The following is a 23,742-nucleotide window of genomic DNA, read 5'->3' on the forward strand; positions in this document are numbered from 1 at the left end:
CGAGCGCCACATTTTGCGCGCGTTGCAGCCCACAAGGTGCCACGTTATTGATGCGTTGTCATTGAACTGTATGCGGGTGTGATAAGTAAGCGGTTAGAAGCTTGTGCGACTAAATTTTGCATCATTACCTACACCGCTTACCACCGTCATCATTCCGCGTACAATATCGTGTAGTGGCCTGAATATTGTTGGTGTTACACTTCGGCGTTGGCTCTACCAGCAGGCTCCAGTTGAACGTAAGTTACAGTAAATGCAACCACCCACACGTTGTGCAAATGAAAAAAAAAAACAAGAAGTCACAGAAGCACGCAATAAAAAAGCAAAAAGAACGGTGCCATCAGCATTCGGTGTTCCCAGGTGGTCTCCCTTTCAAGTACTGACCGAGCCCAATGCTGCGTAGCTTCGGGGAACGGACGAGAACCGGCGTATTCAGCATGGTATGGCCGATGGCGAGAATGTGCTGTTTACGACTGCACCTGTATCGTGCTACTATGTTGTGCAGTCGCCGAATGTATTGCTACAGCATAGAGCACGTACGCGGCAGTCTTTCCGTGAACAATACACGCACGCGTCGTGTACGTTGATCACTCCGTTTGTGGTTGTTCGCTGGATGCGTGCGTGCTAGTGCTCACAAAAACAAGAGGGCGAGCGCCACATTTTGCGCGCGTTGCAGCCCACAAGATGCCACTTTATTGATGCGTTGTCATTGAACTGTATGCGGGTGTGATACGTAAGCGGTTAGAAGCTTGTGCGACTAAATTTTGCATCATTACGTATACCGCTTACCACCGTCATCATTCCGCGTATAATATCGTGTAGTTGCCTGAATATTGTTGGTGTTACACTTCGGCGTTGGCTCTACCAGCAGGCTCCAGTTGAACGTAAGTTACAGTAAATGCAACCACTCACACGTTGTGCAAATGAAAAAAAGAACAAGACGTCACAGAAGCACGCAATAAAAAAGCAAAAAGAACGGTGCCATCAGCACTGGGTGTTCCCTCGTGGTCTCCCTCCCAAGTACTGACCGAGCCCAATGCTGCTTAGCTTCGGGGATCGGACGAGAACCGGCGTATTCAGCATGGTACGGCCGATGGCGAGAATGTGCTGTTTACGACTGCACCTGTATCGTGCTGCAATGTTGTGCAGTCGCCGAATGTATTGCTACAGCATACAGCACGTACGCGGCAGTCTCTCCGTGAACAATACACGCACGCGTCGTGTACATTGATCACTCCGTTTGTGGTTGTTCGCTGCATGCGTGCGTGCTAGTGCTCACAAAAACAAGAGGGCGAGCGCCACATTTTGCGCGCGTTGCAGCCCACAAGGTGCCACTTTATTGATACGTTGTCATTGAGCTGTATGCGGGTGTGATAAGAAAGCGGTTAGAAGCTTGTGCGACAAAATTTTGCATCATTACGTATACCGCTTACCACCGTCATCATTCCGCGTACAATATTGTGTAGTGGCCTGAATATTGTTGGTGTTAAACTTCGGCGTTAGCTCTACCAGCAGGCTCCAGTTGAACGTAAGTTACAGTAAATGCAACCACCCACACGTTGTGCAAATGAAAAAAAAAACAAGACGTCACAGAAGCACGCAATAAAAAAGCAAAAAGAACGCTGCCATCAGCACTCGGTGTTCCCAGGTGGTCTCCCTCCCAAGTACTGACCGAGCCTAATGCTGCTTAGCTTCGGGGATCGGACGAGAACCCGCGTATTCAGCATGGTATGGCCGATGGCGAGAATGTGCTGTTTACGACTGCACCTGTATGGTGCTGCTATGTTGTGCAGTCGCCGAATGTACTGCTACAGCATACAGCACGTACGCGGCAGTCTCTCCGTGAACAATACACGCACGCGTCGTGTACATTGATCACTCCGTTTGTGGTTGTTCGCTGCATGTGTGCGTGCTAGTGCTCACAAAAACAAGAGGGCGAGCGACACATTTTGCGCGCGTTGCAGCCCACAAAGTGCCACTTTATTGATACGTTGTCATTGAGCTGTATGCGGGTGTGATAAGTAAGCGGTTAGAAGCTTGCGCGACTAAATTTTGCATCATTACGTATACCGCTTACCACCGTCATCGTTCCGCGTACAATATTGTGTAGTGGCCTTAATATTGTTGGTGTTACACTTCGGCGTTAGCTCTACCAGCAGGCTCCAGTTGAACGTAAGTTACAGTAAGTGCAACCACCCACACGTTGTGCAAATGAAAAAAAAACGAGACGTCACACAAGCACGCAATAAAAAAGCAAAAAGAACGGTGCCATCAGCACTCGGTGTTCCCAGGTGGTCTCCCTCCCAAGTACTGACCGAGCCCAATGCTGCTTAGCTTCGGGGATCGGACGAGAACCGGCGTATTCAGCATGGTATGGCCGATGGCGAGAATGTGCTGTTTACGACTGCACCTGTATCGTGCTGCTATGTTGTGCAGTCGCCGAATGTATTGCTACAACATACAGCACGTACGCGGCAGTCTTTCCGTGAACAATACACGCACGCGTCGTGTACGTTGATCACTCCGTTTGTGGTTGTTCGCTGCATGCGTGCGTTCTAGTGCTCACAAAAACAAGAGGGGAGCGCCACATTTTGCGCGCGTTGCAGCCCACAAGGTGCGACTTTATTGATGCGTTGTCATTGAGCTGTATGCGGGTGTGATAACTAAGCGGTTAGAAGCTTGTGCGAATAAATATTGCATCATTACGTATACCGCTTAAAACCGTCATCATTCCGCGTACAATATCGTGTAGTGGCCTGAATATTGTTGGTGTTACACTACGGCGTTGGCTCTACCAGCAGGCTCCAGTTGAACGTAAGTTACAGTAAATGCAACAACCCCCACACGTTGTGCAAATGAAAAAAAAAACAAGACGTCACAGAAGCACGCAATAAAAAAGCAAAAAGAGCGGTGCCATCAGCACTCGGTGTTCCCAGGTGGTCTCCCTCCAAGTACTGACCGAGCCCAATGCTGCTTAGCTTCGGGGATCGGACGAGAACCGGCGTATTCAGTATGGTATGGCCGATGGCGAGAATGTGCTGTTTACGACTGCACCTGTATGGTGCTGCTATGTTGTGCAGTCGCCGAATGTATTGCTACAGCATAGAGCACGTACGCGGCAGTCTTTCCGTGAACAATACACGCACGCGTCGTGTACGTTGATCACTCCGTTTGTGGTTGTTCGCTGGATGCGTGCGTGCTAGTGCTCACAAAAACAAGAGGGCGAGCGCCACATTTTGCGCGCGTTGCAGCCCACAAGATGCCACTTTATTGATGCGTTGTCATTGAACTGTATGCGGGTGTGATACGTAAGCGGTTAGAAGCTTGTGCGACTAAATTTTGCATCATTACGTATACCGCTTACCACCGTCATCATTCCGCGTATAATATCGTGTAGTTGCCTGAATATTGTTGGTGTTACACTTCGGCGTTGGCTCTACCAGCAGGCTCCAGTTGAACGTAAGTTACAGTAAATGCAACCACCCACACGTTGTGCAAATGAAAAAAGAACAAGACGTCACAGAAGCACGCAATAAAAAAGCAAAAAGAACGGTGCCATCAGCACTGGGTGTTCCCTCGTGGTCTCCCTCCCAAGTACTGACCGAGCCCAATGCTGCTTAGCTTCGGGGATCGGACGAGAACCGGCGTATTCAGCATGGTACGGCCGATGGCGAGAATGTGCTGTTTACGACTGCACCTGTATCGTGCTGCTATGTTGTGCAGTCGCCGAATGTATTGCTTCAGCATACAGCACGTACGCGGCAGTCTCTCCGTGAACAATACACGCACGCGTCGTGTACATTGATCACTCCGTTTGTGGTTGTTCGCTGCATGCGTGCGTGCTAGTGCTCACAAAAGCAAGAGGGCGAGCGCCACATTTTGCGCGCGTTGCAGCCCACAAAGTGCCACTTTATTGATACGTTGTCATTGAGCTGTATGGGGGTGTGATAAGTAAGCGGTTAGAAGCTTGTGCGACTAAATTTTGCATCATTACGTATACCGCTTACCACCGTCATCATTCCACGTACAATATTGTGTAGTGGCCTGAATATTGTTGGTGTTACACTTCGGCGTTAGCTCTACCAGCAGGCTCCAGTTGAACGTAAGTTACAGTAAATGCAACCATCCACACGTTGTGCAAATGAAAAGAAACAAGGCGTCACAGAAGCACGCAATAAAAACGCAAAAAGAACGGTGCCTTAAGCACTCGGTGTTCCCATGTGGTCTCCCTCCCAAGTACTGACCGAGCCCAATGCTGGTTAGCTTCGGGGATCGGACGAGAACCGGCGTATTCAGTATGGTATGGCCGATGGCGAGAATGTGCTGTTTACGACTGCACCTGTATGGTGCTGCTATGTTGTGCAGTCGCCGAATGTATTGCTACAGCATACACCAGGTACGCGGCAGTCTTTCCGTGAACAATACACGCACGCCTCGTGTACGTTGATCACTCCGTTTGTGGTTGTTCGCTGCATGCGTGCGTGCTAGTGCTCACAAAAACAAGAGGGCGAGCGCCACATTTTGCGTGCGTTGCAGCCCAAAAGGTGCCACTTTATTGATGCGTTGTCATTGAGCTGTATGCGGGTGTGATAAGTAAGCGGTTAGAAGCTTGTGCGACTAAATTTTGCATCATTACGTATACCGCTTACCACCGTCATCATTCCGCGTACAATATCGTGTAGTGGCCTGAATATTGTTGGTGTTACACTTCGGCGTTGGCTCTACCTGCAGGCTCCAGTTGAACGTAAGTTACAGTAAATGCAACCACCCTCACGTTGTGCAAATGAAAAAAAAAACAAGACGTCACAGAAGCACGCAATAAAAAAGCAAAAAGAACGGTGCCATCAGCACTCGGTGTTCCCAGGTGGTCTCCCTCCCAAGTACTGACCGAGCCTAATGCTGCTTAGCTTCGGGGATCGGACGAGAACCCGCGTATTCAGCATGGTATGGCCGATGGCGAGAATGTGCTGTTTACGACTGCACCTGTATCGTGCTGCAATGTTGTGCAGTCGCCGAATGTATTGCTACAGCATACAGCACGTACGCGGCAGTCTCTCCGTGAACAATACACGCACGCGTCGTGTACATTGATCACTCCGTTTGTGGTTGTTCGCTGCATGTGTGCGTGCTAGTGCTCACAAAAACAAGAGGGCGAGCGACACATTTTGCGCGCGTTGCAGCCCACAAAGTGCCACTTTATTGATACGTTGTCATTGAGCTGTATGCGGGTGTGATAAGTAAGCGGTTAGAAGCTTGCGCGACTAAATTTTGCATCATTACGTATACCGCTTACCACCGTCATCGTTCCGCGTACAATATTGTGTAGTGGCCTGAATATTGTTGGTGTTACACTTCGGCGTTAGCTCTACCAGCAGGCTCCAGTTGAACGTAAGTTACAGTAAGTGCAACCACCCACACGTTGTGCAAATGAAAAAAAAAAAACAAGACGTCACAGAAGCACGCAATAAAAAAGCAAAAAGAACGGTGCCATCAGCACTCGGTGTTCCCAGGTGGTCTCCCTCCCAAGTACTGACCGAGCCCAATGCTGCTTAGCTTCGGGGATCGGACGAGAACCGGCGTATTCAGCATGGTATGGCCGATGGCGAGAATGTGCTGTTTACGACTGCACCTGTATCGTGCAGCTATGTTGTGCAGTCGCCGAATGTATTGCTACAGCATACAGCACGTACGCGGCAGTCTTTCCGTGATCAATACACGCACGCGTCGTGCACGTTGATCACTCCGTTTGTGGTTCTTCGCTGCATGCGTGCGTGCTAGTGCTCACAAAAAGAAGACGGCGAGCGCCACATTTCGCGTGCGTTGCAGCCCACAAGTTGCCACTTTATTGATGCGTTGTCATTGAGCTGTATGCGGGTGTGATAAGTAAGCGGTTAGAAGCTTGTGCGACTAAATTTTGCATCATTACGTATACTGCTTACCACCGTCATCATTCCACGTACAATATCGTGTAGAGGCCTGAATATTGTTCGTGTTACACTTCGGCGTTGGCTCTACCAGCAGGCTCCAGTTGAACGTAAGTTACAGTAAATGCAACCACCCACACGTTGTGCAAATGAAAAAAAAACAAGACGTCACAGAAGCACGCAATAAAAAAGCAAAAAGAATGGTGCCATCAACACTCGGTGTTCCCAGGTGGTCTCCCTCCCAAGTACTGACCGAGCCCAATGCTGCTTAGCTTCGGGGATCGGACGAGAACCGGCGTATTCAGCATGGTATGGCCGATGGCGAGAATGTGCTGTTTACGACTGCACCTGTATCGCGCTGCTATGTTGTGCAGTCGCCGAATGTATTGCTACAGCATACAGCACGTACGCGGCAGTCTTTCCGTGAACAATACACGCACGCGTCATGTACGTTGATCACTCCGTTTGTGGTTGTTCGCTGCATGCGTGCGTGCTAGTGCTCACAAAAACAAGAGGGCGAGCGCCACATTTTGCGCGCGTTGCAGCCCACAAGGTGCCACTTTATTGATACGTTGTCATTGAGCTGTATGCGGGTGTGATAAGTAAGCGGTTAGAAGCTTGTGCGACTAAATTTTGCATCATTACGTATACCGCTTACCACCGTCATCATTCCGCGTATAATATCGTGTAGTTGCCTGAATATTGTTGGTGTTACACTTCGGCGTTGGCTGTACCAGCAGGCTCCAGTTGAACGTAAGTTACAGTGAATGCAACCACCCACACGTTGTGCAAATGAAAAAAAAAACAAGACGTCACAGAAGCACGCAATAAAAAAGCAAAAAGAACGGTGCCATCAGCACTCGGTGTTCCCTGGTGGGCTCCCTTCCAAGTACTGACCGAGCCCAATGCTGCTTTGCTTCGGGGATCGGACGAGAACCGGCGTATTCAGCATGGTACGGCCGATGGCGAGAATGTGCTGTTTACGACTGCACCTGTATCGTGCTGCTATGTTGTGCAGTCGCCGAATGTATTGCTACAGCATACAGCACGTACGCGGCAGTCTTTCCGTGAACAATACACGCACGCGTTGTGTACGTTGATCACTCCGTTTGTGGTTGTTCGCTGCATGCGTGCGTGCTAGTGCTCACAAAAACAAGAGGGCGAGCGCCACATTTTGCGCGCGTTGCAGCCCACAAGGTGCCACTTTATTGATACGTTGTCATTGAGCTGTATGCGGGTGTGATAAGTAAGCGGTTAGAAGCTTGTGCGACTAAATTTTGCATCATTACGTATACCGCTTACCACCGTCATCATTCCGCGTACAATATTGTGTAGTGGCCTGAATATTGTTGGTGTTACACTTCGGCGTTAGCTCTACCAGCAGGCTCCAGTTGAACGTAAGTTACAGTAAATGCAACCACCCACACGTTGTGCAGATGAAAAAAAAAAAAAACAAGACGTCACAGAAGCACGCGATAAAAAAGCAAAGAGAACGGTGCCATCAGCACTCGTTGTTCCAACGTGGTCTCCCTCCCAAGTACTGACCGAGCCCAATGCTGCTTAGGTTCGGGGATCGGACGAGAACCGGCGTATTCAGCATGGTATGGCCGATGGGGAGAATGTGCTGTTTACGACTGCACCTGTATCGTGCTGCTATGTTGTGCAGTCGCCGAATGTATTGCTACAACATACAGCACGTACGCGGCAGTCTTTCCGTGAACAATACACGCACGCGTCGTGTACGTTGATCACTCCGTTTGTGGTTGTTCGCTGCATGCGTGCGTGCTAGTGCTCACAAAAACAAGAGGGCGAGCGCCACATTTTGTGCGCGTTGCAGCCCACAAGGTGCGACTTTATTGATGCGTTGTCCTTGAGCTGTATGCGGGTGTGATAACTAAGCGGTTAGAAGCTTGTGCGAATAAATTTTGCATCATTACGTATACCGCTTACCACCGTCATCATTCCGCGTACAATATCGTGTAGTGGCCTGAATATTGTTGGTGCTACACTTCGGCGTTGGCTCTACCAGCAGGCTCCAGTTGAACGTAAGTTACAGTAAATGCAACCACCCACACGTTTTGCAAATGAAAAAAAAAAACAAGACGACACAGAAGCACGCAATAAAAAAGCAAGAAGAACGGTGCCATCAGCACTCGGTGTTCCCAGGTGGTCTCCCTCCCAAGTACTGACCGAGCCCAATGCTGCTTAGCTTCGGGGATCGGACAAGAACCGGCGTATTCAGCATGGTATGGCCGATGGCGAGAATGTGCTGTTTACGACTGAACCTGTATCATGTTGCTATGTTGTGCAGTCGCCGAATGTATTGCTACAGCATAGAGCACGTACGCGGCAGTCTTTCCGTGAACAATACACGCACGCGTCGTGTACGTTGATCACTCCGTTTGTGGTTGTTCGCTGCATGCGTGCGTGCTAGTACTCACAAAAACAAGAGGGCGAGCGCCACATTTTGCGCGCGTTGCAGCCCACAAGATGCCACTTTATTGATGCGTTGTCATTGAACTGTATGCGGGTGTGATACGTAAGCGGTTAGAAGCTTGTGCGACTAAATTTTGCATCATTACGTATACCGCTTACCACCGTCATCATTCCGCGTATAATATCGTGTAGTTGCCTGAATATTGTTGGTGTTACACTTCGGCGTTGGCTCTACCAGCAGGCTCCAGTTGAACGTAAGTTACAGTAAATGCAACCACCCACGCGTTGTGCAAATGAAAAAAAAAAAAAACAAGACGTCACAGAAGCACGCAATAAAAAAGCAAAAAGAACGGTGCCATCAGCACTCGGTGTTCCCTGGTGGTCTCCCTCCCAAGTACTAAGCGAGCCCAATGCTGCTTAGCTTCGGGGATCGGACGAGAACCGGCGTATTCAGCATGGTACGGCCGATGGCGAGAATGTGCTGTTTACGACTGCACCTGTATCGTGCTGCTATGTTGTGCAGTCGCCGAATGTATTGCTACAGCATACAGCACGTACGCGGCAGTCTCTCCGTGAACAATACACGCACGCGTCGTGTACATTGATCACTCCGTTTGTGGTTGTTCGCTGCATGCGTGCGTGCTAGTGGTCACAAAAACAACAGGGCGAGCGCCACATTTTGCGCGCGTTGCAGCCCACAAAGTGCCACTTTATTGATACGTTGTCATTGAGCTGTATGGGGGTGTGATAAGTAAGCGGTTAGAAGCTTGTGCGACTAAATTTTGCATCATTACGTATACCGCTTACCACCGTCATCATTCCGCGTACAATATTGTGTAGTGGCCTGAATATTGTTGGTGTTACACTTCGGCGTTAGCTCTACCAGCAGGCTCCAGTTGAACGTAAGTTACAGTAAATGCAACCACCCACACGTTGTGCAAATGAAAAAAAAACAAGGCGACACAGAAGCACGCAATAAAAAAGCAAAAAGAACGGTGCCTTAAGCACTCGGTGTTCCCATGTGGTCTCCCTCCCAAGTACTGACCGAGCCCAATGCTGCTTAGCTTCGGGGATCGGACGAGAACCGGCGTATTCAGTATGGTATGGCCGATGGCGAGAATGTGCTGTTTACGACTGCACCTGTATGGTGCTGCTATGTTGTGCAGTCGCCGAATGTATTGCTACAGCATACAGCACGTACGCGGCAGTCTTTCCGTGACCAATACACGCACGCGTCGTGTACGTTGATCACTCCGTTTGTGGTTGTTCGCTGCATGCGTGCGTGCTAGTGCTCACAAAAACGAGAGGGCGAGCGCCACATTTTGCGCGCGTTGCAGCCCACAAGGTGCCACTTTATTGATGCGTTGTCATTGAACTGTATGCGGGTGTGATAAGTAAGCGGTTAGAAGCTTGTGCGACTAAATTTTGCATCATTACGTATACCGCTTACCACCGTCATCATTCCGCGTATAATATCGTGTAGTTGCCTGAATATTGTTGGTGTTACACTTCGGCGTTGGCTCTACCAGCAGGCTCCAGTTGAACGTAAGTTACAGTAAATGCAACCACCCACACGTTGTGCAAATGAAAAAAAAAACAAGACGTCACAGAAGCACGCAATAAAAAAGCAAAAAGAACGGTGCCATCAGCACTCGGTGTTCCCTGGTGGGCTCCCTCCCAAGTACTGACCGAGCCCAATGCTGCTTTGCTTCGGGGATCGGACGAGAACCGGCGTATTCAGCATGGTACGGCCGATGGCGAGAATGTGCTGTTTGCGACTGCACCTGTATCGTGCTGCTATGTTGTGCAGTCGCCGAATGTATTGCTACAGCATACAGCACGTACGCGGCAGTCTTTCCGTGAACAATACACGCACGCGTTGTGTACGTTGATCACTCCGTTTGTGGTTGTTCGCTGCATGCGTGCGTGCTAGTGCTCACAAAAACAAGAGGGCGAGCGCCACATTTTGCGCGCGTTGCAGCCCACAAGGTGCCACGTTATTGATACGTTGTCATTGAGCTGTATGCGGGTGTGATAAGTAAGCGGTTAGAAGCTTGTGCGACTAAATTTTGCATCATTACGTATACCGCTTACCACCGTCATCATTCCGCGTACAATATTGTGTAGTGGCCTGAATATTGTTGGTGTTACACTTCGGCGTTAGCTCTACCAGCAGGCTCCAGTTGAACGTAAGTTACAGTAAATGCAACAACCCCCACACGTTGTGCAAATGAAAAAAAAAAACAAGACGTCACAGAAGCACGCAATAACAAAGCAAAAAGAGTGGTGCCATCAGCACTCGGTGTTCCCAGGTGGTCTCCCTCCAAGTACTGACCGAGCCCAATGCTGCTTAGCTTCGGGGATCGGACGAGAACCGGCGTATTCAGTATGGTATGGCCGATGGCGAGAATGTGCTGTTTACGACTGCACCTGTATGGTGCTGCTATGTTGTGCAGTCGCCGAATGTATTGCTACAGCATAGAGCACGTACGCGGCAGTCTTTCCGTGAACAATACACGCACGCGTCGTGTACGTTGATCACTCCGTTTGTGGTTGTTCGCTGCATGCGTGCGTGCTAGTGCTCACAAAAACAAGAGGGCGAGCGCCACATTTTGCGCGCGTTGCAGCCCACAAGATGCCACTTTATTGATGCGTTGTCATTGAACTGTATGCGGGTGTGATACGTAAGCGGTTAGAAGCTTGTGCGACTAAATTTTGCATCATTACGTATACCGCTTACTACCGTCATCATTCCGCGTATAATATCGTGTAGTTGCCTGAATATTGTTGGTGTTACACTTCGGCGTTGGCTCTACCAGCAGGCTCCAGTTGAACGTAAGTTACAGTAAATGCAACCACCCACACGTTGTGCAAATGAAAAAAAAAAACAAGACGTCACAGAAGCACGCAATAAAAAAGCAAAAAGAACGGTGCCATCAGCACTCGGTGTTCCCTGGTGGTCTCCCTCCCAAGTACTGACCGAGCCCAACGCGGATTTGCTTCGGGGATCGGACGAGAACCGGCGTATTCAGCATGGTACGGCCGATGGCGAGAATGTGCTGTTTACGACTGCACCTGTATCGTGCTGCTATGTTGTGCAGTCGCCGAATGTATTGCTACAGCATACAGCACGTACGCGGCAGTCTCTCCGTGAACAATACACGCACGCGTCGTGTACATTGATCACTCCGTTTGTGGTTGTTCGCTGCATGCGTGCGTGCTAGTGCTCACAAAAACAAGAGGGCGAGCGCCACATTTTGCGCGCGTTGCAGCCCACAAAGTGCCACTTTATTGATACGTTGTCATTGAGCTGTATGGGGGTGTGATAAGTAAGCGGTTAGAAGCTTGTGCGACTAAATTTTGCATCATTACGTATACCGCTTACCACCGTCATCATTCCGCGTACAATATTGTGTAGTGGCCTGAATATTGTTGGTGTTACACTTCGGCGTTAGCTCTACCAGCAGGCTCCAGTTGAACGTAAGTTACAGTAAATGCAACCACCCACACGTTGTGCAAATGAAAAAAAAAACAAGGCGACACAGAAGCACGCAATAAAAAAGCAAAGAGAACGGTGCCTTAAGCACTCGGTGTTCCCATGTGGTCTCCCTCCCAAGTACTGACCGAGCCCAATGCTGCTTAGCTTCGGGGATCGGACGAGAACCGGCGTATTCAGTATGGTATGGCCGATGGCGAGAATGTGCTGTTTACGACTGCACCTGTATGGTGCTGCTATGTTGTGCAGTCGCCGAATGTATTGCTACAGCATACAGCACGTACGCGGCAGTCTTTCCGTGAACAATACACGCACGCGTCGTGTACGTTGATCACTCCGTTTGTGGTTGTTCGCTGCATGCGTGCGTGCTAGTGCTCACAAAAACAAGAGGGCGAGCGCCACATTTTGCGTGCGTTGCAGCCCAAAAGGTGCCACTTTATTGATGCGTTGTCATTGAGCTGTATGCGGGTGTGATAAGTAAGCGGTTAGAAGCTTGTGCGACTAAATTTTGCATCTTTACGTATACCGCTTACCACCGTCATCATTCCGCGTACAATATCGTGTAGTGGCCTGAATATTGTTGGTGTTACACTTCGGCGTTGGCTCTACCAGCAGGCTCCAGTTGAACGTAAGTTACAGTAAGTGCAACCACCCACACGTTGTGCAAATGAAAAAAAAAAACAAGACGTCACAGAAGCACGCAATAAAAAAACAAAAAGAGCGGTGCCATCAGCACTCGGTGTTCCCAGGTGGTCTCCCTCCAAGTACTGACCGATCCCAATGCTGCTTAGCTTCGGGGATCGGACGAGAACCGGCGTATTCTGTATGGTATGGCCGATGGCGAGAATGTGGTGTTTACGACTGCACCTGTATGGTGCTGCTATGTTGTGCAGTCGCCGAATGTATTGCTACAGCATAGAGCACGTACGCGGCAGTCTTTCCGTGAACAATACATGCACGCGTCGTGTACGTTGTTCACTCCGCTTGTGGTTGTTCGCTGCATGCGTGCGTGCTAGTGCTCACAAAAACAAGAGGGCGAGCGCCACATTTTGCGCGCGTTGCAGCCCACAAGGTGCCACGTTATTGATACGTTGTCATTGAGCTGTATGCGGGTGTGATAAGTAAGCGGTTAGAAGCTTGTGCGACTAAATTTTGCATCATTACGTATACCGCTTACCACCGTCATCATTCCGCGTACAATATTGTGTAGTGGCCTGAATATTGTTGGTGTTACACTTCGGCGTTAGCTCTACCAGCAGGCTCCAGTTGAACGTAAGTTGCAGTAAATGCAACCACCCACACGTTGTGCAAATGAAAAAAAAAAAACAAGACGTCACAGAAGCACGCAATAAAAAAGCAAAGAGAACGGTGCCATCAGCACTCGGTGTTCCAACGTGGTCTCCCTCCCAAGTACTGACCGAGCCCAATGCTGCTTAGCTTCGGGGATCGGACGAGAACCGGCGTATTCAGCATGGTATGGCCGATGGCGAGAATGTGCTGTTTACGACAGCACCTGTATCGTGCTGCTATGTTGTGCAGTCGCCGAATGTATTGCTACAACATACAGCACGTACGCGGCAGTCTTTCCGTGAACAATACACGCACGCGTCGTGTACGTTGATCACTCCGTTTGTGGTTGTTCGCTGCATGCGTGCGTGCTAGTGCTCACAAAAACAAGAGGGCGAGCGCCACATTTTGTGCGCGTTGCAGCCCACAAGGTGCGACTTTATTGATGCGTTGTCCTTGAGCTGTATGCGGGTGTGATAACTAAGCGGTTAGAAGCTTGTGCGAATAAATTTTGCATCATTACGTATACCGCTTACCACCATCATCATTCCGCGTACAATATCGTGTAGTGGCCTGAATATTGTTGGTGTTACACTTCGGCGTTGGCTCTACCAGCAGGCTCCAGTTGAACGTAAGTTACAGTAAATGCAACAACCCCCACACGTTGTGCAAATGAAAAAAAAAAACAAGACGTCACAGAAGCACGCAATAACAAAGCAAAAAGAGTGGTGCCATCAGCACTCGGTGTTCCCAGGTGGTCTCCCTCCAAGTACTGACCGAGCCCAATGCTGCTTAGCTTCGGGGATCGGACGAGAACCGGCGTATTCAGTATGGTATGGCCGATGGCGAGAATGTGCTGTTTACGACTGCACCTGTATGGTGCTGCTATGTTGTGCAGTCGCCGAATGTATTGCTACAGCATAGAGCACGTACGCGGCAGTCTTTCCGTGAACAATACACGCACGCGTCGTGTACGTTGATCACTCCGTTTGTGGTTGTTCGCTGCATGCGTGCGTGCTAGTGCTCACAAAAACAAGAGGGCGAGCGCCACATTTTGCGCGCGTTGCAGCCCACAAGATGCCACTTTATTGATGCGTTGTCATTGAACTGTATGCGGGTGTGATACGTAAGCGGTTAGAAGCTTGTGCGACTAAATTTTGCATCATTACGTATACCGCTTACCACCGTCATCATTCCGCGTATAATATCGTGTAGTTGCCTGAATATTGTTGGTGTTACACTTCGGCGTTGGCTCTACCAGCAGGCTCCAGTTGAACGTAAGTTACAGTAAATGCAACCACCCACACGTTGTGCAAATGAAAAAAAAAAACAAGACGTCACAGAAGCACGCAATAAAAAAGCAAAAAGAACGGTGCCATCAGCACTCGGTGTTCCCTGGTGGTCTCCCTCCCAAGTACTGACCGAGCCCAACGCGGATTAGCTTCGGGGATCGGACGAGAACCGGCGTATTCAGCATGGTACGGCCGATGGCGAGAATGTGCTGTTTACGACTGCACCTGTATCGTGCTGCTATGTTGTGCAGTCGCCGAATGTATTGCTACAGCATACAGCACGTACGCGGCAGTCTCTCCGTGAACAATACACGCACGCGTCGTGTACATTGATCACTCCGTTTGTGGTTGTTCGCTGCATGCGTGCGTGCTAGTGCTCACAAAAACAAGAGGGCGAGCGCCACATTTTGCGCGCGTTGCAGCCCACAAAGTGCCACTTTATTGATACGTTGTCATTGAGCTGTATGGGGGTGTGATAAGTAAGCGGTTAGAGGCTTGTGCGACTAAATTTTGCATCATTACGTATACCGCTTACCACCGTCATCATTCCGCGTACAATATTGTGTAGTGGCCTGAATATTGTTGGTGTTACACTTCGGCGTTAGCTCTACCAGCAGGCTCCAGTTGAACGTAAGTTACAGTAAATGCAACCACCCACACGTTGTGCAAATGAAAAAAAAAACAAGGCGACACAGAAGCACGCAATAAAAAAGCAAAGAGAACGGTGCCTTAAGCACTCGGTGTTCCCATGTGGTCTCCCTCCCAAGTACTGACCGAGCCCAATGCTGCTTAGCTTCGGGGATCGGACGAGAACCGGCGTATTCAGTATAGTATGGCCGATGGCGAGAATGTGCTGTTTACGATTACACCTGTATGGTGCTGCTATGTTGTGCAGTCGCCGAATGTATTGCTACAGCATACAGCACGTACGCGGCAGTCTTTCCGTGAACAATACACGCACGCGTCGTGTACGTTGATCACTCCGTTTGTGGTTGTTCGCTGCATGCGTGCGTGCTAGTGCTCACAAAAACAAGAGGGCGAGCGCCACATTTTGCGTGCGTTGCAGCCCAAAAGGTGCCACTTTATTGATGCGTTGTCATTGAGCTGTATGCGGGTGTGATAAGTAAGCGGTTAGAAGCTTGTGCGACTAAATTTTGCATCTTTACGTATACCGCTTACCACCGTCATCATTCCGCGTACAATATCGTGTAGTGGCCTGAATATTGTTGGTGTTACACTTCGGCGTTGGCTCTACCAGCAGGCTCCAGTTGAACGTAAGTTACAGTAAATGCAACCACCCACACGTTGTGCAAATGAAAAAAAAAAACAAGACGTCACAGAAGCACGCAATAAAAAAACAAAAAGAGCGGTGCCATCAGCACTCGGTGTTCCCTGGTGGTCTCCCTCCCAAGTACTGACCGAGCCCAATGCACCTTAGCCTCGGGGATCGGACGAGAACCGGCGTATTCAGCATGGTACGGCCGATGGCGAGAATGTGCTGTTTACGACTGCACCTGTATCGTGCTGCTATGTTGTGCAGTCGCCGAATGTATTGCTACAGCATACAGCACGTACGCGGCAGTCTCTCCGTGAACAATACACGCACGCGTCGTGTACATTGTTCACTCCGTTTGTGGTTGTTCGCTGCATGCGTGCGTGCTAGTGCTCACAAAAACAAGAGGGCGAGCGCCACATTTTTCGCGCGTTGCAGCCCACAAAGTGCCACTTTATTGATACGTTGTCATTGAGCTGTATGGGGGTGTGATAAGTAAGCGGTTAGAAGCTTGTGCGACTAAATTTTGCATCATTACGTATACCGCTTACCACCGTCATCATTCCGCGTACAATATTGTGTAGTGGCCTGAATATTGTTGGTGTTACACTTCGGCGTTAGCTCTACCAGCAGGCTCCAGTTGAACGTAAGTTACAGTAAATGCAACCACCCACACGTTGTGCAAATGAAAAAAAAAACAAGGCGACACAGAAGCACGCAATAAAAAAGCAAAAAGAACGGTGCCTTAAGCACTCGGTGTTCCCATGTGGTCTCCCTCCCAAGTACTGACCGAGCCCAATGCTGCTTAGCTTCGGGGATCGGACGAGAACCGGCGTATTCAGTATGGTATGGCCGATGGCGAGAATGTGCTGTTTACGACTGCACCTGTATGGTGCTGCTATGTTGTGCAGTCGCCGAATGTATTGCTACAGCATACAGCACGTACGCGGCAGTCTTTCCGTGAACAATACACGCACGCGTCGTGTACGTTGATCACTCCGTTTGTGGTTGTTCGCTGCATGCGTGCGTGCTAGTGCTCACAAAAAGAAGAGGGCGAGCGCCACATTTTGCGTGCGTTGCAGCCCAAAAGGTGCCACTTTATTGATGCGTTGTCATTGAGCTGTATGCGAGTGTGATAAGTAAGCGGTTAGAAGCTTGTGCGACTAAATTGTGCATCATTACGTATACCGCTTACCACCGTCATCATTCCGCGTACAATATCGTGTAGTGGCCTGAATATTGTTGGTGTTACACTTCGGCGTTGGCTCTACCAGCAGGCTCCAGTTGAACGTAAGTTACAGTAAATGCAACCACCCACACGTTGTGAAAATGAAAAAAAAAAGCAAGACGTCACAGAAGCACGCAATAAAAAAGCAAAAAGAATGGTGCCATCAGCACTCGGTGTTCCCAGGTGGTCTCCCTCCCAAGTACTGACCGAGCCTAATGCTGCTTAGCTTCGGGGATCGGACGAGAACCCGCGTATTCAGCATGGTATGGCCGATGGCGAGAATGTGCTGTTTACGACTGCACCTGTATCGTGCTGCTATGTTGTGCAGTCGCCGAATGTATTGCTACAGCATACAGCACGTACGCGGCAGTCTTTCCGTGAACAATACACACACGCGTCGTGTACGTTGATCACTCCGTTTGTGGTTGTTCGCTGCATGCGTGCGTGCTAGTGCTCACAAAAACAAGAGGGCGAGCGCCACATTTTGCGCGCGTGTCAGCCCACAAGGTGCTACTTTATTGATGCGTTGTCATTGAACTGTATGCGGGTGTGATAAGTAAGCAGTTAGAAGCTTGTGCGACTAAATTTTGCATCATTACGTATACCGCTTACCACCGTCATCATTCCGCGTATAATATCGTGTAGTGGCCTGAATATTGTTGGTGTTACACTTCGGCGTTTGCTCTACCAGCAGGCTCCAGTTGAACGTAAGTTACAGTAAATGCAACCACCCACACGTTCTGCAAATGAAAAAAAAAGCAAGTCGTCACAGAAGCACGCAATAAAAAAGCAAAAAGAACGGTGCCATCAGCACTCGGTGTTCCCAGGTGGTCTCCCTCCCAAGTACTGACCGAGCCTAATGCTGCTTAGCTTCGGGGATCGGACGTGAACCCGCGTATTCAGCATGGTAAGGCCGATGGCGAGAATGTGCTGTTTACGACTGCACCTGTATCGTGCTGGTATGTTGTGCAGTCGCCGAATGTATTGCTACAGCATACAGCACGTACGCGGCAGTCTTTCCGTGAACAATACACGCACGCGTCGTGTACGTTGATCACTCCGTTTGTGGTTGTTCGCTGCATGCGTGCGTGCTAGTGCTCACAAAAACGAGAGGGCGAGCGCCACATTTTGCGCGCGTTGCAGCCTACATGGTGCCACTTTATTGATGCGTTGTCATTGAACTGTATGCGGGTGTGATAAGTAAGCGGTTAGAAGCTTGTGCGACTAAATTTTGCATCATTACGTATACCGCTTACCACCGTCATCATTCCGAGTATAATATCGTGTAGTTGCCTGAATATTGTTGGTGTTACACTTCGGCGTTGGCTCTACCAGCAGGCTCCAGTTGAACGTAAGTTACAGTAAATGCAACCACCCACACGTTGTGCAAATGAAAAAAAAAACAAGACGTCACAGAAGCACGCAATAAAAGCAAAAAGAACGGTGCCATCAGCACTCGGTGTTCCCTGGTGGGCTCCCTCCCAAGTACTGACCGAGCCCAATCCTGCTTAGCTTCGGGGATCGGACGAGAACCGGCGTATTCAGCATGGTACGGCCGATGGCGAGAATGTGCTGTTTACGACTGCACCTGTATCGTGCTGCTATGTTGTGCACTCGCCGAATGTACTGCTACAGCATACAGCACGTACGCGGCAGTCTTTCCGTGAACAATACACGCACGCGTTGTGTACGTTGATCACTCCGTTTGTGGTTGTTCGCTGCATGCGTGCGTACTAGTGCTCACAAAAACAAGAGGGCGAGCGCCACATTTTGCGCGCGTTGCAGCCCACAAGGTGCCACTTTATTGATACGTTGTCATTGAGCTGTATGCGGGTGTGATAAGTAAGCGGTTAGAAGCTTGTGCGACTAAATTTTGCATCATTACGTATACCGCTTACCACCGTCATCATTCCGCGTACAATATTGTGTAGTGGCCTGAATATTGTTGGTGTTACACTTCGGCGTTAGCTCTACCAGCAGGCTCCAGTTGAACGTAAGTTACATTAAATGCAACAACCCCCACACGTTGTGCAAATGAAAAAAAAAAACAAGACGTCACAGAAGCACGCAATAACAAAGCAAAAAGAGTGGTGCCATCAGCACTCGGTGTTCCCAGGTGGTCTCCCTCCAAGTACTGACCGAGCCCAATGCTGCTTAGCTTCGGGGATCGGACGAGAACCGGCGTATTCAGTATGGTATGGCCGATGGCGAGAATGTGCTGTTTACGACTGCACCTGTATGGTGCTGCTATGTTGTGCAGTCGCCGAATGTATTGCTACAGCATAGAGCACGTACGCGGCAGTCTTTCCGTGAACAATACACGCACGCGTCGTGTACGTTGATCACTCCGTTTGTGGTTGTTCGCTGCATGCGTGCGTGCTAGTGCTCACAAAAACAAGAGGGCGAGCGCCACATTTTGCGCGCGTTGCAGCCCACAAGATGCCACTTTATTGATGCGTTGTCATTGAACTGTATGCGGGTGTGATACGTAAGCGGTTAGAAGCTTGTGCGACTAAATTTTGCATCATTACGTATACCGCTTACTACCGTCATCATTCCGCGTATAATATCGTGTAGTTGCCTGAATATTGTTGGTGTTACACTTCGGCGTTGGCTCTACCAGCAGGCTCCAGTTGAACGTAAGTTACAGTAAATGCAACCACCCACACGTTGTGCAAATGAAAAAAAAAACAAGACGTCACAGAAGCACGCAATAAAAAAGCAAAAAGAACGGTGCCATCAGCACTCGGTGTTCCCTGGTGGTCTCCCTCCCAAGTACTGACCGAGCCCAACGCGGATTTGCTTCGGGGATCGGACGAGAACCGGCGTATTCAGCATGGTACGGCCGATGGCGAGAATGTGCTGTTTACGACTGCACCTGTATCGTGCTGCTGTGTTGTGCAGTCGCCGAATGTATTGCTACAGCATACAGCACGTACGCGGCAGTCTCTCCGTGAACAATACACGCACGCGTCGTGTACATTGATCACTCCGTTTGTGGTTGTTCGCTGCATGCGTGCGTGCTAGTGCTCACAAAAACAAGAGGGCGAGCGCCACATTTTGCGCGCGTTGCAGCCCACAAAGTGCCACTTTATTGATACGTTGTCATTGAGCTGTATGGGGGTGTGATAAGTAAGCGGTTAGAAGCTTGTGCGACTAAATTTTGCATCATTACGTATACCGCTTACCACCGTCATCATTCCGCGTACAATATTGTGTAGTGGCCTGAATATTGTTGGTGTTACACTTCGGCGTTAGCTCTACCAGCAGGCTCCAGTTGAACGTAAGTTACAGTAAATGCAACCACCCACACGTTGTGCAAATGAAAAAAACAACAAGGCGACACAGAAGCACGCAATAAAAAAGCAAAGAGAACGGTGCCTTAAGCACTCGGTGTTCCCATGTGGTCTCCCTCCCAAGTACTGACCGAGCCCAATGCTGCTTAGCTTCGGGGATCGGACGAGAACCGGCGTATTCAGTATGGTATGGCCGATGGCGAGAATGTGCTGTTTACGACTGCACCTGTATGGTGCTGCTATGTTGTGCAGTCGCCGAATGTATTGCTACAGCATACAGCACGTACGCGGCAGTCTTTCCGTGAACAATACACGCACGCGTCGTGTACGTTGATCACTCCGTTTGTGGTTGTTCGCTGCATGCGTGCGTGCTAGTGCTCACAAAAACAAGAGGGCGAGCGCCACATTTTGCGTGCGTTGCAGCCCAAAAGGTGCCACTTTATTGATGCGTTGTCATTGAGCTGTATGCGGGTGTGATAAGTAAGCGGTTAGAAGCTTGTGCGACTAAATTTTGCATCTTTACGTATACCGCTTACCACCGTCATCATTCCGCGTACAATATCGTGTAGTGGCCTGAATATTGTTGGTGTTACACTTCGGCGTTGGCTCTACCAGCAGGCTCCAGTTGAACGTAAGTTACAGTAAGTGCAACCACCCACACGTTGTGCAAATGAAAAAAAAAAACAAGACGTCACAGAAGCACGCAATAAAAAAACAAAAAGAGCGGTGCCATCAGCACTCGGTGTTCCCAGGTGGTCTCCCTCCAAGTACTGACCGATCCCAATGCTGCTTAGCTTCGGGGATCGGACGAGAACCGGCGTATTCAGCATGGTATGGCCGATGGCGAGAATGTGCTGTTTACGACAGCACCTGTATCGTGCTGCTATGTTGTGCAGTCGCCGAATGTATTGCTACAACATACAGCACGTACGCGGCAGTCTTTCCGTGAACAATACACGCACGCGTCGTGTACGTTGATCACTCCGTTTGTGGTTGTTCGCTGCATGCGTGCGTGCTAGTGCTCACAAAAACAAGAGGGCGAGCGCCACATTTTGTGCGCGTTGCAGCCCACAAGGTGCGACTTTATTGATGCGTTGTCCTTGAGCTGTATGCGGGTGTGATAACTAAGCGGTTAGAAGCTTGTGCGAATAAATTTTGCATCATTACGTATACCGCTTACCACCATCATCATTCCGCGTACAATATCGTGTAGTGGCCTGAATATTGTTGGTGTTACACTTCGGCGTTGGCTCTACCAGCAGGCTCCAGTTGAACGTAAGTTACAGTAAATGCAACAACCCCCACACGTTGTGCAAATGAAAAAAAAAAACAAGACGTCACAGAAGCACGCAATAACAAAGCAAAAAGAGTGGTGCCATCAGCACTCGGTGTTCCCAGGTGGTCTCCCTCCAAGTACTGACCGAGCCCAATGCTGCTTAGCTTCGGGGATCGGACGAGAACCGGCGTATTCAGTATGGTATGGCCGATGGCGAGAATGTGCTGTTTACGACTGCACCTGTATGGTGCTGCTATGTTGTGCAGTCGCCGAATGTATTGCTACAGCATAGAGCACGTACGCGGCAGTCTTTCCGTGAACAATACACGCACGCGTCGTGTACGTTGATCACTCCGTTTGTGGTTGTTCGCTGCATGCGTGCGTGCTAGTGCTCACAAAAACAAGAGGGCGAGCGCCACATTTTGCGCGCGTTGCAGCCCACAAGATGCCACTTTATTGATGCGTTGTCATTGAACTGTATGCGGGTGTGATACGTAAGCGGTTAGAAGCTTGTGCGACTAAATTTTGCATCATTACGTATACCGCTTACCACCGTCATCATTCCGCGTATAATATCGTGTAGTTGCCTGAATATTGTTGGTGTTACACTTCGGCGTTGGCTCTACCAGCAGGCTCCAGTTGAACGTAAGTTACAGTAAATGCAACCACCCACACGTTGTGCAAATGAAAAAAAAAAACAAGACGTCACAGAAGCACGCAATAAAAAAGCAAAAAGAACGGTGCCATCAGCACTCGGTGTTCCCTGGTGGTCTCCCTCCCAAGTACTGACCGAGCCCAACGCGGATTAGCTTCGGGGATCGGACGAGAACCGGCGTATTCAGCATGGTACGGCCGATGGCGAGAATGTGCTGTTTACGACTGCACCTGTATCGTGCTGCTATGTTGTGCAGTCGCCGAATGTATTGCTACAGCATACAGCACGTACGCGGCAGTCTCTCCGTGAACAATACACGCACGCGTCGTGTACATTGATCACTCCGTTTGTGGTTGTTCGCTGCATGCGTGCGTGCTAGTGCTCACAAAAACAAGAGGGCGAGCGCCACATTTTGCGCGCGTTGCAGCCCACAAAGTGCCACTTTATTGATACGTTGTCATTGAGCTGTATGGGGGTGTGATAAGTAAGCGGTTAGAGGCTTGTGCGACTAAATTTTGCATCATTACGTATACCGCTTACCACCGTCATCATTCCGCGTACAATATTGTGTAGTGGCCTGAATATTGTTGGTGTTACACTTCGGCGTTAGCTCTACCAGCAGGCTCCAGTTGAACGTAAGTTACAGTAAATGCAACCACCCACACGTTGTGCAAATGAAAAAAAAAACAAGGCGACACAGAAGCACGCAATAAAAAAGCAAAGAGAACGGTGCCTTAAGCACTCGGTGTTCCCATGTGGTCTCCCTCCCAAGTACTGACCGAGCCCAATGCTGCTTAGCTTCGGGGATCGGACGAGAACCGGCGTATTCAGTATAGTATGGCCGATGGCGAGAATGTGCTGTTTACGATTACACCTGTATGGTGCTGCTATGTTGTGCAGTCGCCGAATGTATTGCTACAGCATACAGCACGTACGCGGCAGTCTTTCCGTGAACAATACACGCACGCGTCGTGTACGTTGATCACTCCGTTTGTGGTTGTTCGCTGCATGCGTGCGTGCTAGTGCTCACAAAAACAAGAGGGCGAGCGCCACATTTTGCGTGCGTTGCAGCCCAAAAGGTGCCACTTTATTGATGCGTTGTCATTGAGCTGTATGCGGGTGTGATAAGTAAGCGGTTAGAAGCTTGTGCGACTAAATTTTGCATCTTTACGTATACCGCTTACCACCGTCATCATTCCGCGTACAATATCGTGTAGTGGCCTGAATATTGTTGGTGTTACACTTCGGCGTTGGCTCTACCAGCAGGCTCCAGTTGAACGTAAGTTACAGTAAATGCAACCACCCACACGTTGTGCAAATGAAAAAAAAAACAAGACGTCACAGAAGCACGCAATAAAAAAACAAAAAGAGCGGTGCCATCAGCACTCGGTGTTCCCTGGTGGTCTCCCTCCCAAGTACTGACCGAGCCCAATGCACCTTAGCCTCGGGGATCGGACGAGAACCGGCGTATTCAGCATGGTACGGCCGATGGCGAGAATGTGCTGTTTACGACTGCACCTGTATCGTGCTGCTATGTTGTGCAGTCGCCGAATGTATTGCTACAGCATACAGCACGTACGCG

The 23,742-nt window shown here is 49.6% G+C and overlaps 3 non-coding genes and 34 pseudogenes across 3 annotated transcripts; all 37 read right to left on the minus strand.

Annotated features, from left to right (window-relative positions):
• Positions 1–332: 332 nt before the first annotated feature.
• Positions 333–451, minus strand: LOC142562469 (5S ribosomal RNA; annotated as a pseudogene).
• A 525-nt stretch (positions 452–976) lies between these two features.
• On the minus strand, positions 977–1,095 carry LOC142561658 (5S ribosomal RNA; annotated as a pseudogene).
• A 525-nt stretch (positions 1,096–1,620) lies between these two features.
• Positions 1,621–1,739, minus strand: LOC142561946 (5S ribosomal RNA; annotated as a pseudogene).
• Positions 1,740–2,263: 524 nt separating this feature from the next.
• Positions 2,264–2,382, minus strand: LOC142562593 (5S ribosomal RNA). Its single transcript, XR_012823936.1, has one exon. It is a non-coding gene; the product is annotated as a 5S ribosomal RNA (ribosomal RNA).
• A 526-nt stretch (positions 2,383–2,908) lies between these two features.
• LOC142561391 (5S ribosomal RNA) lies at positions 2,909–3,026 on the minus strand (annotated as a pseudogene).
• Positions 3,027–3,550: 524 nt separating this feature from the next.
• Positions 3,551–3,669, minus strand: LOC142561659 (5S ribosomal RNA; annotated as a pseudogene).
• A 523-nt stretch (positions 3,670–4,192) lies between these two features.
• Positions 4,193–4,311, minus strand: LOC142562462 (5S ribosomal RNA; annotated as a pseudogene).
• A 525-nt stretch (positions 4,312–4,836) lies between these two features.
• On the minus strand, positions 4,837–4,955 carry LOC142561947 (5S ribosomal RNA; annotated as a pseudogene).
• Positions 4,956–5,482: 527 nt separating this feature from the next.
• LOC142562604 (5S ribosomal RNA) lies at positions 5,483–5,601 on the minus strand. The gene has a single exon (XR_012823940.1). It is a non-coding gene; the product is annotated as a 5S ribosomal RNA (ribosomal RNA).
• A 524-nt stretch (positions 5,602–6,125) lies between these two features.
• LOC142560977 (5S ribosomal RNA) lies at positions 6,126–6,244 on the minus strand. Its single transcript, XR_012823510.1, has one exon. It is a non-coding gene; the product is annotated as a 5S ribosomal RNA (ribosomal RNA).
• Positions 6,245–6,769: 525 nt separating this feature from the next.
• Positions 6,770–6,888, minus strand: LOC142562169 (5S ribosomal RNA; annotated as a pseudogene).
• Positions 6,889–7,417: 529 nt separating this feature from the next.
• Positions 7,418–7,536, minus strand: LOC142562486 (5S ribosomal RNA; annotated as a pseudogene).
• Positions 7,537–8,062: 526 nt separating this feature from the next.
• On the minus strand, positions 8,063–8,181 carry LOC142561367 (5S ribosomal RNA; annotated as a pseudogene).
• A 529-nt stretch (positions 8,182–8,710) lies between these two features.
• LOC142561828 (5S ribosomal RNA) lies at positions 8,711–8,829 on the minus strand (annotated as a pseudogene).
• A 524-nt stretch (positions 8,830–9,353) lies between these two features.
• LOC142562267 (5S ribosomal RNA) lies at positions 9,354–9,472 on the minus strand (annotated as a pseudogene).
• Positions 9,473–9,997: 525 nt separating this feature from the next.
• LOC142562222 (5S ribosomal RNA) lies at positions 9,998–10,116 on the minus strand (annotated as a pseudogene).
• A 528-nt stretch (positions 10,117–10,644) lies between these two features.
• On the minus strand, positions 10,645–10,762 carry LOC142561392 (5S ribosomal RNA; annotated as a pseudogene).
• A 526-nt stretch (positions 10,763–11,288) lies between these two features.
• Positions 11,289–11,407, minus strand: LOC142562505 (5S ribosomal RNA; annotated as a pseudogene).
• A 525-nt stretch (positions 11,408–11,932) lies between these two features.
• Positions 11,933–12,051, minus strand: LOC142562268 (5S ribosomal RNA; annotated as a pseudogene).
• Positions 12,052–12,577: 526 nt separating this feature from the next.
• On the minus strand, positions 12,578–12,695 carry LOC142562435 (5S ribosomal RNA; annotated as a pseudogene).
• A 527-nt stretch (positions 12,696–13,222) lies between these two features.
• On the minus strand, positions 13,223–13,341 carry LOC142561272 (5S ribosomal RNA; annotated as a pseudogene).
• Positions 13,342–13,869: 528 nt separating this feature from the next.
• LOC142561393 (5S ribosomal RNA) lies at positions 13,870–13,987 on the minus strand (annotated as a pseudogene).
• Positions 13,988–14,513: 526 nt separating this feature from the next.
• On the minus strand, positions 14,514–14,632 carry LOC142562452 (5S ribosomal RNA; annotated as a pseudogene).
• Positions 14,633–15,157: 525 nt separating this feature from the next.
• Positions 15,158–15,276, minus strand: LOC142562428 (5S ribosomal RNA; annotated as a pseudogene).
• A 526-nt stretch (positions 15,277–15,802) lies between these two features.
• LOC142562523 (5S ribosomal RNA) lies at positions 15,803–15,921 on the minus strand (annotated as a pseudogene).
• Positions 15,922–16,446: 525 nt separating this feature from the next.
• Positions 16,447–16,565, minus strand: LOC142562269 (5S ribosomal RNA; annotated as a pseudogene).
• Positions 16,566–17,091: 526 nt separating this feature from the next.
• LOC142561948 (5S ribosomal RNA) lies at positions 17,092–17,210 on the minus strand (annotated as a pseudogene).
• Positions 17,211–17,735: 525 nt separating this feature from the next.
• LOC142562361 (5S ribosomal RNA) lies at positions 17,736–17,854 on the minus strand (annotated as a pseudogene).
• A 523-nt stretch (positions 17,855–18,377) lies between these two features.
• Positions 18,378–18,496, minus strand: LOC142562260 (5S ribosomal RNA; annotated as a pseudogene).
• Positions 18,497–19,024: 528 nt separating this feature from the next.
• LOC142561394 (5S ribosomal RNA) lies at positions 19,025–19,142 on the minus strand (annotated as a pseudogene).
• A 525-nt stretch (positions 19,143–19,667) lies between these two features.
• Positions 19,668–19,786, minus strand: LOC142562506 (5S ribosomal RNA; annotated as a pseudogene).
• Positions 19,787–20,311: 525 nt separating this feature from the next.
• Positions 20,312–20,430, minus strand: LOC142562272 (5S ribosomal RNA; annotated as a pseudogene).
• Positions 20,431–20,956: 526 nt separating this feature from the next.
• Positions 20,957–21,074, minus strand: LOC142561792 (5S ribosomal RNA; annotated as a pseudogene).
• Positions 21,075–21,602: 528 nt separating this feature from the next.
• Positions 21,603–21,720, minus strand: LOC142561395 (5S ribosomal RNA; annotated as a pseudogene).
• Positions 21,721–22,246: 526 nt separating this feature from the next.
• On the minus strand, positions 22,247–22,365 carry LOC142562453 (5S ribosomal RNA; annotated as a pseudogene).
• Positions 22,366–22,890: 525 nt separating this feature from the next.
• On the minus strand, positions 22,891–23,009 carry LOC142562429 (5S ribosomal RNA; annotated as a pseudogene).
• A 525-nt stretch (positions 23,010–23,534) lies between these two features.
• Positions 23,535–23,653, minus strand: LOC142562524 (5S ribosomal RNA; annotated as a pseudogene).
• Between the last annotated feature and the right edge of the window lie 89 nt (positions 23,654–23,742).

The sequence above is a fragment of the Dermacentor variabilis genome, chromosome 10 (assembly GCF_050947875.1).
Source record: "Dermacentor variabilis isolate Ectoservices chromosome 10, ASM5094787v1, whole genome shotgun sequence".
NCBI lineage: Eukaryota > Metazoa > Arthropoda > Arachnida > Ixodida > Ixodidae > Dermacentor > Dermacentor variabilis.